The following is a 13,317-nucleotide window of genomic DNA, read 5'->3' on the forward strand; positions in this document are numbered from 1 at the left end:
GAGCAGCGGTAGGTGCTTGTTGTTGAGCTACTTGTGAGATTTGTGTTTCCAATATTTTGTTATGGGTGGCTAATGCGCCTACCTTGTTTGCCAACTGCTTGATTTGCTCACTAGTGTGTATGTTTTGATTTAAGAAATCCTTATTTGTTTGAGCTTGGGTAGCTATAAAGTTTTCCATCATTATTTCTAAGTTTGATTTCCTAGGATCATTTTAAGTAGTTGTGGCAGCTTTTGGTATCCTGGTGGTACGGCTGGTGCTTGATTAGGTGCATACAATGCATTATTGTTTTTGTATGAGAAGTTAGGATGGTTCTTCCAACCTGGGTTATAGGTATTTGAGTAGGGGTTTCCTTGAGCATAGTTCACCTGGTATGTGGAAGTTTCTGTCAAGAGTTGACATTCTGGGGCAATATGCCCTTGAACTCCGCATATCTCGCAGATTGGTGCTACGGCAGCCACAGTGGCTGCTGGTGTTATGGTCAAGCTGTCTATCTTCTGAGTCAGGGCATCTACCTTGGCGTTGACGTGGTCAAGACTGCTCAATTCGTACATGTCGCCCTTTGATTGAGGTTTATCTACAGAGGTTCTTTCGCTTCCCCATTGGTAATGATTTTGGGCCATACTTTCAATGAGTTGGTAAGCCTCGTTGTATGGTTTATCCATCAATGCGCCACCTGCGGCGGCGTCTATTGTCAATCTTGTATTGTACAAGAGATCGTTATAAAAGGTGTGGATTATCAACCATTCTTCTAGACCGTGATGTGGGCATAGCCTCATCATGTCTTTGTATCTCTCCCAAGCTTCAAAAAGTGATTCATTATCCTTTTGTTTAAACCCGTTTATTTGGGCTCTTAGCATAATCGTATTGCTAGGTGGGAAATATCGGGCTAAGAAGACTTTCTTCAACTCGTTCCACATAGTGACAAAGTTGGATGGTAGAGACTGGATCCAAGCTCTAGCTCTATCTCTTAATGAAAATGGGAAAAGACAGAGTCTTATAGCTTCTGGGCTGACACCATTCGCTTTCACCGTGTCTGCGTATTGCAAAAATACCAACAAGTGTAGGTTCGGGTCCTCCGTGGGACTACCTAAAAAATGGTTTTGTTGTACGACTGACAATAGTGAAGGTTTTAGCTCAAAATCGTTGGCTTCGATCGCAGGGGCAGCGATGCTCTTATGAGGTTCATCCTGCGAACGGATTGCATAATACTTAAGAGGACGTTTTTGCACTTGTTCGGCCATCTATGGTTAAATAACTGATGTAGAAGTAGGAATGTTAAGGTCAAGAAGATTTAGCTTGATACGATGTTCCCGTATCAAGTCTCGTATCCGGCGTTCTAACCTAAGATAACGCTCGGGTTCATCGAGTTGTAGCTTTAATTTCTCGCCTTGAGAGCGAGTACTTGGCATACACTCAACAGATGTAGAAAGGGAAAAAGAATTGTTGCCTTAGTCTATACTGGGTAACGCTAGAGTTACGATATCGACTAAATTAGTCCCCGACAACGGCGCCAAAAACTTGATCGCGACTTTGGTAACTCTATGTGAATCGTGACTGCAAGTGCACAGTCCTATCACGTAGTTTTAAAGATTATCGAACCCACAAGGACTAATAATCGAACGTATCATGGTCTGAGGTTACTATGTAAATCTATGGCGAATGATTGTTCTAAGATTGGAGGGATGGAGAGAAATAACTATAGAATAGAATAAAGATAAAAATATAAGATATAGGGGATATCGATATGTAATACATCAAACCTAGGGGATTCGATAGATAGTTGATGTAATCTTATTGGTTAAAATATTCTTCAGTAGAAATTATTTATAGAAAGGACTTAGCCTCACACTCTCATTTTATTGACTCCGACCATACTCCTAAACCAGAATGCTTGGCTCTCGCGGTCTCATTTTGAATTTAAAAGTACTTTTTAAATATAGATAAAGTCTAATTAATCCTAAAGCGCCCTCGCTTATTTAGGATGAATGCCTAGTTTCAGCTATCTGGTTAAAATCTCAAACTCTCGTTTTTATTGACCGTACCTTAGTTTGTTTTGTACTCTCGTACAAAAAATAGTTTGATTAAAATAAGAAACTAAAACCGGAAAAATAAGTTTTATAAAAACTAACACCAATTATTTATTGAATCCCGTCTTTTCGATGGTCTTTACATACTGACCCCTAAGGATTTAGCCGGACATATATCCGATGACAGACATGGCAATTGGGGAATTAAACATACTGTAAGGCATAAATAAATAAAACAGTAAACAATAATAAACCTGGATGGAAATTTAAGAACTGGAATTGAATCTTGAATCTTCGATTAAATAATTCCGGCAGGCTTTGGCAATGAATGCCTCTTACAATTGAATCCCAAATGCGTGAAAAATAATAAACCTTAATAGTCCCCGATGTGGAGAAACTATCACTTTTACAATGGTAAGAAACTGCCTAGAGAACTAAAAGAAAAATAGTGCTGAAAATAATTAAGCGTAAACTAAAAACTGGAAGAAGAGAGAGAGAGCCGCGAGTCTGAATGGTCCCCTTTTTATATACTTTTCACATTCCTCAATTGTAGCAAGAGTAGTGGAAACCGTGGCTAAAAGGGTGGAGAAAAAGTAGGAAAAGTGGGGAGACTCGGTTGTGGCGGTTGCCACAACCCTAAATCCATGATGAGTGGCGAGCGCCACTCTTGTAGTAACCGCCTACCACTTTTCAAGGGCTGGTGATGGGCGTCACCTTCCTTTTGGCCCAATATGGCGGGCGCCACATCCTTTGGGTAATGGGTGCCACAAGCCCATTTTGGTGGCCCATTATCCCATTGGATGGTTCATTTTCTTCTCTTTTCTTGCCTTCTTCTTTCCTTTTTGCTATTCCCAATTTTTCTTGCGGTGAACCTTTTAATCGATAAATACCTGCAGATAAACATAAAATACTGTGTAATAAATAGTGTTAATTGAGTAAAAAGCAGTGCATATAGAGCCAAAAAATATGATACGTATTCGCGTTATCACCAACCAATCTCATATACCTTCCTGAGTCAGATAGAGGCTCCCCTTAATAGGGTAGTAGTTTGACACTTGAATCCATAGGAGTATCAACTGGTTTAACATTCAACAAACCTGTTTCTTCCAAAATATCCATATCATATTTCCGCTGAGAAATAACCAAACTATCTTTAGATTGGGCTACATCAATACCCAAGAAATCGCGAAGTTTACCATGGTTGCTTTTGACTGAAATTAATTCAAGAGATGTTGTTTTAACTGGAGTATATCCTGCTGATCACTACTAGTTATGACAATATCATCTACATACACAATAAGATAAATACATCCTTGGGATGAGTGACGATAAAAGACAGAATGGTCAGCTTCACTACAGACCATACCAAACTGTTGTACTACAGTGCTGAATCTGCCAAACCAAGCTCTCGGAGATTGCTTAAGACTATAAAGAGACTTGTGTAACCTACAAACCATATTCGATGACTCCCCTTGAGCAACAAATCCAGGTGGTTGATCCATATATACTTCCTAGTCAAGATCACCATGTAAAAAAGCATTTTTGATGTCAAGTTGATGAAGAGGCCAATGTCGAATGGCTGCAATGGCTAAAAGAAGTCTAACAGATCCCATCTTGGCTACAAGAGGGAAGGTATCACTATAATCGAATCCAAAAATCGGAGTGTATCCTTTGACTACCAAGCGATATTTAAATCGATTAATCTTACCATATGGACTAACCTTCATTATATAAAGCCAGTAACAACCTACTAAATATTTCCCATGGGGTAGAGGAACCAGTTCTCAGGTACCACTACTTTGAAGAGCACACATTTTATCAATCATTGCTTTTCTCCACCCAGGGTGAGATGATGCTTCACCTGGAGTTTTAGGAATAGAAACATAAGAGAAAGAAGACAAACAAGTATACTGCAAAGGGGAAAGACAATGATGACATAAATCAATATTATGTGGAGAAGGATTTCGTGTTTGACGTATACCTTTTCGAAGGGCAATCGGAAGATCAGACTCAGGTTGCAAGATCAGATATGGTGATGTCACAGGCGTCGGAGGAGAGTCTACAATGACCTCAGGGACATGTATAACTTCAGGGACATGGATGACAGGTGTTGGGTGGCGACGCTGATATGTTTGAAGTGGTCGAGATGTGTGTGTGTGTATGGGGGGGGGGGGAGGGGGTCAAGAGACCTAGACTTATGGGGGATAATGGTAGGCGGGACATTAGTAACTTCCGGAAAAGGTGTGGGAGTACTTTCTTGAATGGGTTATGGAGTTACGTGACTGGACTCGGAATATGGAACCAACTCGAAGAAGGTAACATCGGACGATACGAGGTATCATTCTAGAGTATGTGAGTAACAATGATAACCTTTTTGGGATCGATGATAACCAAGAAAGACACACTTTAGTGATCGATCTGATAGTTTATCAAGAACATGAGAGAGATTGTGTACAAAATATGTGGACCCAAAGAGTCGGGGAGGAATTGGGTGAAGTGGGGAATTGGGAAAAAGGATTGAATGAGGGTTTTTATTATTAAGGACAGATGAGGGCATGCGATTTATAAGGTAACATGTCGTTAGCATAACATCCCCCCAAAATCGAAGTGGAACATTACCATGGAGAAGTAGGGTCTGAGTGGTTTCTACAAGATGCCAATTTTGCGTTCGGCTACCCCGTTTTGTTGAGGTGTGTAAGAGCAAGATATTTGATGGAGAATACCATTACATGACATAAAATTTTGAAATTGTTGGGATAAATATTCACGGGCATTGTCACTTCTTAAGGTACGGATAGACACGCCGAATTGAGTTCTTATTTCTTGATAGAATTGTTTAAAAATAGAAAATAATTCAAATCTATTCTTCATTAAAAATAAACACGTGCAACGTGAAAAATCATCAATAAAGGTGACAAAATACCTAGACTCAAGAGTAGAAATAGTACACAAGGGACCCCAAACATCAGTGTGAACTAAAGCAAAATGGGACGAAGCTCGTTTATTGACTCGATTGGGAAACTGACCACGAGTGTGTTTCCCTAGCTGAAAGGACTCACAATATAAATTAGATACCTTGATAAATTTGGCACGAAATTATGTAGTTTGGAAAGACTGGAATGACCTAACTGAGCATGGATAGTGAGTGGAGAATCTTTGGCTGAGCATGTATGAGAATACACTGAGAGGTGATAAAGGCCTTGAGACTCATATCTGACACCAATTGTCCATCCCAAACTTCAATCCTGCAGGGCATCATTATTATTAGTGAAGGTGACATTACAATCAAGAGAACGAGTTAAACAAATGACTGAAAGTAAATTAAATGGACAATTAGGTACATAAAGGACATAAGTAACAAAGAGAAAAGGTAGAATTTGAACAATACAAATCCTTTTGAATCAGGTTTGAGAACCATTGATAAAATCTACCTTTGATCAAGAGTATTGTATGCATATATAGTAGTACACCAAGCTTGTAATTCATCATTCAAATCATGTATGCCCATGTGAACCATCTGAGATGTGCAGGAGACAATCTGTATCTTTAACTTGGATGGATCACATAATATCCAAATTCTTCCATTTGGATGCTTGGGATAATTATCTTCAAACTTCCAACTGTTGATGTAAGTCCTAAAGGCCAATACTGTTGGTACTTGTATCAAATTATTTATTAATAATAAAAGGATTTTTTTCTTTATTATGTATGTTTAATAAAGTCCCTAAAATAGCTAGTCCGTTTAATGTATCAAATGTGACTTAATCATGAGATCCCATTAAACATAAGGACACTATTCTTAAAGTATTTGTAGTCGAGCTTTGTTGTGAAGCGGGATAACCTTAAAGCATTAAGACTATTATGTATACAGACTGATGATCACATCTTATAGATCATGGATAAGGAGTTATCAAGTCTTAAACATAGGTATGAATATTAGGAGTAATATTCATACTGGATTGACCCGCTATGAGAATACTATATAAAATGTTATGCAAAGTGTCATAAATTATTCTCATGGTGATAGTGGTGTATATCACCCTTCGACCTGAAACCACTATGGACCCTAGATATAGAGTCGAGTGCTTTATTACTGATCAAATATTGTCCGTAATTGGATGACCATAAAGACAATTGATGGGTACTTCATGAAGCATGAATAGGGACATGAGTGACCTAGATGGAATTTTCCCATCCTGCGTAACAGGATAAATGTCTAAGGGCCCAATATTGAACTGGACAAGGATGACACGGTCTATGCCTTGTGTTCAATATAGACATAAGGGAAAAAAGGTCATTGTACGCACAAGTATTATCACAAAAGGATTTGTCAGATCACACGACATTTTCGTGTCTTGGGTAGCAGTGATGTGTTTCTAGATACCGCTCACTATTTATTATGTTAAATACGTGATTTAATATAATTTCCAATGTCGCGAAAATCTACAGGGTCACACACAAAAGGACGGATTGATGAGAGATAAAGTAAATAAGGAACACCGTAAGGTACGACGCACTTAAGTGAATTGTAGAACATCGTAAGGTACGGTACACTTAAGTAGAATACAAAATATGGTAAGGTACCACGCGCTTAAGTGATTTTGGTATATCATAAGATATGGGCCACATACACTTAAGTGGACTTTTTAGCTTACAACCCACACAAGTGGTTCTATAAATAGAACCCTTGTGCAGAAGCATTTGTTAAGATGAAATTTCATCTCTCTCTCTCTCTCTCTCTCTCTCTCACTCACTCAAAGCCTTCATTTGTAGCAGCTAGCACTAAGACTGAAGGAATCCGTTCATGTGGACTGAGTAGAGGCGTTGTCACCATTTAATGTTCGTGATCGCTCCTTAGATCTGCATCAAAGGTTTCAATCGCCACAAGAGGTAACAATTCTATCACTGATCATGCCCATTCATAAGGATCACTAAAGGAGAAATTTTAATTTCCGCTGCATTTTGGATCGCTATTCTCCTTCAGTGGTATCAGAGCCACTTACAAAACCATGCATCTGATAGCTATTTATTTTCTGTATTTTTTGTATTAATATGATTAAAAGACAGAATGAATTAAATAATAAACGAGTAATTATGCTTCGGAATCCGACGTTAGTATGGTGAAGCAGCGATACATCGATCGTCCATAGGTTACACAATTGAGATCGATCAAGTTATATATATGATATAAGTAATTCTGATGCAAAATACGGTATATATGATATACTGTTTCTGTTTCATTCATTCAAACACTTAATGGTTGTTTTCCTTTGAGCGATCAATGGTCATTTGCTTCAGAATCCGACGAAAGTATGGTGAAGCAAGGACGTGTTGATCAATCATACTGAATTAACAATCGAGATGTGTTTGACGGTATGAAATTGGTGCATTAGGGTTCATGACGATACAAGGGTTGTGCTGTCAAAGAGTTATGCGATTAGGGTTGTGACTACGCAAGATTTGTGCTTTAAAGTATCAAGTGTTGATGCAAAAAATGACGTCGATATCAAATGAATTGTTCATTAAAATTTTACGTCGGGGTGCTGCCCCCACCGTAACTCCCGGGTAACTCTGCGTAGTGTGATCAGTCGCCAAAATTTAATTTGGTTTATTTAATTAACAAAATTTAAATTAATAATAATAATGTGTTTATTATTATTGTTTTGTGGTGATCGGTTATGACCTTAGTTTTCCTTTATTTTGTTTTGGGATTTTAAAATACGACATGCGTGTCGTGCCTCTCTTTTAATCTCTTAATGTAACTTCTTTTCTCATCTCACTCCCTCGTATGTAAAACGAGTTTCTTTCATGTAATGTAATATTATGAAGAAAGAGAAGAATACAATATCAAAGGAGGAAAATCTTGAATATCTTGCTTGGAGAAACTTAGATCGTTATTAGGTTAGCTTAGGTTCTCTCATTGGCTTGGGAGAACAATTGCGCTAGGGGCCATAACTGTTTCATTTTGTACGTATGTTGATGCATGTAAATGTATGTTGATGCACGTGAGAGACGATTTATATGATAAATAAAGCCGGTGAGATCAGAATAATTACAAATTCCCTTAAATTAAATATTAAGTTTATGCTTTCCAAGTTTTAGCACTCATCAAGACTAGTATTGAATAATGTAGGTTTCGCCTATGCGAGGTGCATGTTCTATTAGTAAGGTGTGATGGAATAATTGTAATATCCAATTGCTAAAACAATGGGTCAAACTTAACTAAATAAATTATAATAAGATTATATACGTTTAGAAGCAAGAGTTGGAAATGATCCATGTGATGGATTGGAATAAGGAGTTATTCACCCAACTAAAGTATTCGAGAGTTGTATTAGATACAATTGGAAGGAGTTCCTACCTTAATAACCTAGTTTTGTGTAATCTGCCTACGCGGACTTAAAACAAAGTGAAATGTGGATCTTGACCCACTAGAAAATCTTCCAACGGGATTTTCCGAATCAAATGGTGATGGTCATTTGTTTTGAGTAAAATAGTGGGAGCATATTTAATTAAAGGCCTAATTAAATATGTTATTTTAGTGATACTTATATTTTTATTATTTTTCATGTAGATTACCATGACAACAAACATCTCTAACAATATTTTGCGATCAATCCTTGATAATGAAAAATTGTCTGGGACAAATTTTCTGGATTGACACCGAAATCTGAGGATTATCCTCAAACATGATAGAAAGCTGTATGTCTTGGAGAAACCTGTTCCTGAAGAGGAACCTCCTAGTTCTGTACCTAAGGCAGAAATAGATGCTTATAAGAAGCATGTCGATGACGCCAATGAAACGGCTTGCCTCATGCTAGCTACCATGAACTCAGAGTTGCAAAAGCAACATGAGAACATGACAGTGTTCGATATGATCAAACACCTGAAGATGCTCTATCAAGAGCATGAAAGGTTTGAAGTTTCAAAAGCCCTTTTTCAAGGAAAGTTAGCCGAGGGAGCCCCTGTAGGTACCCACGTGCTCAAGATGATTGGGTATGTGGAGAACCTTGAGAGGTTGGGTTTTCCCCTCAAAAAGGAACTTGCGACTAATTTGATCTTTCAATCGTTTCCATATAGCTTCAGTCAATTTGTCCTTAATTTCAATATGAATGATATAGACAAATCTCTTCCTAAACTGCTAGCCATGTTAAGAACTGCTGAGCAGAATCTGAAGTCAAAAGGGAAGTCCATTATGATGATCAGAAATGGAAAGAGACAGAACAAAAGACCCACCAATCAGGGTGGTAAAGGGAAAGGCAAGGAAGTTTCCAAACCCAAACCCATAACTCCTGCTTTGAAGCCTAGTGGAGGAATAGCAAAGGAAGGCACATGCTTCCATTGCGGTAAGACCGGACACTGGAAGAGAAACTTTCCAAAGTACCTAGAAGATAAGAAAAATGGAGTAGAGACTTCAACTTCAGGTATTTTTGTTATTGAAATTAATTTATCTACTTCTGCATCATGGGTATTAGATATTAGATGCGGTTCTCACATTTGTACCAATCTGCAAGAGCTAAAAAGGAGTAGAGATTTGGCAAAAGGTGAAGTTGACCTACAAGTTGGCAATGGAGCAAAGGTTGTTGCTTTAACTATAGGAACTGATGTATTGACTTTACCTAGTGGTTTAATAATTCAGTTAGAGAACTATTATTATGTATCTGCAATTAGTAGGAATATTGTTTTCTTTTCTTGTTTAGACAAGTTTGGTTTTTCATTTATAATAAAGAACAATTGTTGTTGCATTTATTTGAATGATATATTCTATGCCACTGCACAAATGAACAATGGACTATATGTCCTTGATCTTGAAATGCCTATTTATAACATTAATACTAAAAGGATGAAACCTAATGAGTTAAATCCAACTTACCTTTGGTGTTGTCGATTAGGCCACATAAATGAGAAACGCATTTCCAAACTCCATAAAGATGGACTCTTGGACTCTTTTGATTATGAATCATATGAGACATGCAGATCTTGTTTAATTGAAAAGATGACAAAGTCTTCATTCATAGGAAAGGATGAAAGAGCTAATGATATTTTGGCCCTCATACATACTGATGTATGTGGACCATTGAAAATACCATCCATATGAGGTTTTCGGTTCTTCATCACATTTACTGATGATTTCAATAGATATCGTTATGTGTACTTAATGAAACACAAATCAGAGTCCTTTGAAAAGTTCAAGGAATTCAAGAATGAAGTACAAAACCAAATAGGTAAGAATATTAAAACTCTTCGATCAGATCGAGGTGGTGAACATTTAAGCCTAGAGTTTGATGACCATCTAAAAGAGTGTGGGATTCTATCCCAACTTACTCCTCCTAGAACACCCCAATGTAATAGTGTATCTGAGAAAAGAAATCGAACCTTGTTAGACATGGTCCGATCCATGATGAGTCACACCGATCTTCCAAACTCCTTTGGGGGACATGCACTATTGACGACAGCTTACACACTTAACCGTGTTCCATCCAAAAAGGTTGAGAAGACACCATATGAGATATGGAGTGGTAAGAAACCATATATGTCTTACATGAATATTTGGGGTTGTGAAGTTTATGTGAAACGAAAAATTTCAACTAAGCTTGAGCCCAAATCTGACAAACGCTTATTTGTGGGGTATCCTAAAGAAATAATAGGGTATTACTTTTACAATCCTTCTGAGGGCAAAATGTTTGTCGCTCGAACTGGAGTTTTCCTAGAAAAGGATTTTATTTCCAAAGGAATCAGTGGGAGGAAAGTAGAGCTTGAATAAATTCAAGAATCACATAGCATTGATACACCTATGGAGAAATTAGACCAGGAAACACAAGTAGTTATGGAAGAGCAACCTGCTCAAGTAGAACAAGACCAGTGTATGTCAAGTAGGATACATCACCTACCTGAGAGATATGGATATCTCATAACTGATCAAGGTGATGTATTACTCATGGATCAAGATGAGCCTGTGAGCTGCCAAGAGGCCATAACTGGTCCCGAGTCTGAGAAGTGGCTAGAAGCCATGAAATATGAAATGGATTCCATGTACACAAACCAGGTTTGGACCTTGGTAGAGCCTCCTGTAGGAGTTAACCTTATAGGATGCAAGTGGGTCTTCAAAAAGAAGACTGACATGGATGGTAAGGTACATACCTATAAGGCAAGACTAGTTGCAAAAGGATATAAACAAATTCATGGGGTTGACTATGATGAAACCTTTTCACCAGTTGCAATGCTTAAATCTGTTCGGATTTTACTTGCTATCGCTGCATATCATGATTATGAAATATGGCAGATGGATGTCAAAACTGCTTTCCTTAATGGGAATCTTCTTGAGGATGTGTACATGACACAGCCTGAAGGATTTGACATACCAGAAGAAGCCCAAAAGATATGTAAGTTACAAAGATCAATCTATGGATTGAAGCAAGCTTTCAGAAGCTGGAATCTTCGTTTTGATGAAACAATAAAACAATATGGATTCATTAAGAATGAAGATGAGCCTTGTGTCTACAAGAAGGTTAGTGGGAGCATGATCGTCTTCCTGGTATTTTATGTAGATGACATATTACTCATTGGAAACGATGTCCGTACCCTGCAACAAGTAAAGTCTTGGTTGGGGAAATGCTTTTCTATGAAGGACCTAGGTGAAGCGACCTATATATATTAGGAATCAGGATCTATAAAGATAGATCACAAAAACTGCTTGGCCTAAGTCAGAGTACATACATAGACAAAGTGTTGAGACGCTTTAATATGTATGATTCCAAGAAAGGATTCATACATATGCAACATGGCATGTGTCTATCAAAAACACAATTCCCTTCAACTAAGGAAGAAATGGATTGCATGAATAAGATTCCATATGCATCTGCAATAGGATCTATCATGTATTCCATGTTATGTACTCAACCAGATGTCTTGTATGCTTTAAGTGCAATGAGTAGGTACCAATCTGATCCCGGTGATGCTCATTGGGTAGCTGTCAAGAATATCCTTAAGTATTTGAGAAAGACTAAGGACTCATTCTTGATATATGGAGGTCAGGAAGAGCTTGTTGTAATTGGATACACCGATGCTAGCTTCCAGACAGATAAGAATGACTTCAGATCGCAATCTGGTTATGTGTTTTGCTTAAACGGTGGTGCTGTGAGCTGGAAGAGTTCAAAGCAAGATACAGTTGCTGATTCTACAATTGAGGCCGAGTATATTGATGCCTCAAGTGCAGAAAAGGAAGTTGTTTGGATCAAAAAGTTCATTAGTGAACTTGGTATAGTTCCTAGCATTGTGGATCCCATTGATCTCTATTGTGATAACAATGGTACTATTGCACAAGCTAAGGAGTCTAGATCTCACCAACGATCCAAACACACACTTAGGTGTTATCACCTCATTCGAGAGATAGTAGATAGAAGGGGTGTGAAAATATGCAGAGTACCTACACTTGACAATATTGCTGACCCACTGACAAAGCCTCTTGTATAGCAGAAGCATGATGGCCATACTAGATCTATGGACATTAGGGGTATGCCTGATTGGCTCTAGTGCTAGTGGGAGATTGTTGATGTAAGCCCTAGAGGCCAATACTTTTGGTACTTGTATCGAATTATTTATTAATAATAAAAGGCTTTTTCTTTATTATGTCTGTTTAATAAAGTCCCTAGAATAGTTAGTTCGTTTAATGTATCAAGTGTGACTTAATCATGAGATCCCGTTAAACATAAGGACATTATTCTTAAAGTATTCGTAGTTGAGCTTTGTTGTGAAGTGGGATAACACTAAAGCATTAAGACTATGATGTATATAGACTGATGATCACATCTCATGGGTTATAGATAAGGAGTTATCAAGTCTTAAACATAGGTATGAATATTAGGAGTAATATTCATACTGGATTGACCCGCTATGAGATTACTATATAGAATGTTATGCAAAGTGTCATAAGTTATTCTCATGGTGATAGTGGTGTATATCACCCTTCGACCTGAAACCACTATGGATCCTAGATGTAGAGTCGAGTGCTTTATTGCTGATCAAACGTTGTCCATAAGTGAATGACCATAAAGACAGTTGATGGGTGCTCCACGAAGCATGCTGAGGGACATGACTGACCTATATGGAATTTGCCTATCTTGCGTAATAGGATAAATGTCTAAGGGCCCAATATTGAACTGGACAAGGATGACACGGTCTATGTCTTGTGTTCAATATAGACATAAGGGCAAAAGGGTAATTGTACACACAAGTATTATCATAAAAGTATTTGTTAGATCACATGACATTTTCGTGTCTTGGGTAGAA

The 13,317-nt window shown here is 37.9% G+C and overlaps 1 non-coding gene across 1 annotated transcript; it reads left to right on the forward strand.

Moving 5' to 3' along the window:
* The first annotated feature begins 751 nt into the window (after positions 1-751).
* Positions 752-858, forward strand: LOC127133019 (small nucleolar RNA R71). Its single transcript, XR_007807019.1, has one exon. It is a non-coding gene; the product is annotated as a small nucleolar RNA R71 (small nucleolar RNA).
* Positions 859-13,317: the final 12,459 nt, after the last annotated feature.

Source organism: Lathyrus oleraceus, chromosome 3, assembly GCF_024323335.1.
Source record: "Lathyrus oleraceus cultivar Zhongwan6 chromosome 3, CAAS_Psat_ZW6_1.0, whole genome shotgun sequence".
Classification (NCBI taxonomy): domain Eukaryota; kingdom Viridiplantae; phylum Streptophyta; class Magnoliopsida; order Fabales; family Fabaceae; genus Lathyrus; species Lathyrus oleraceus.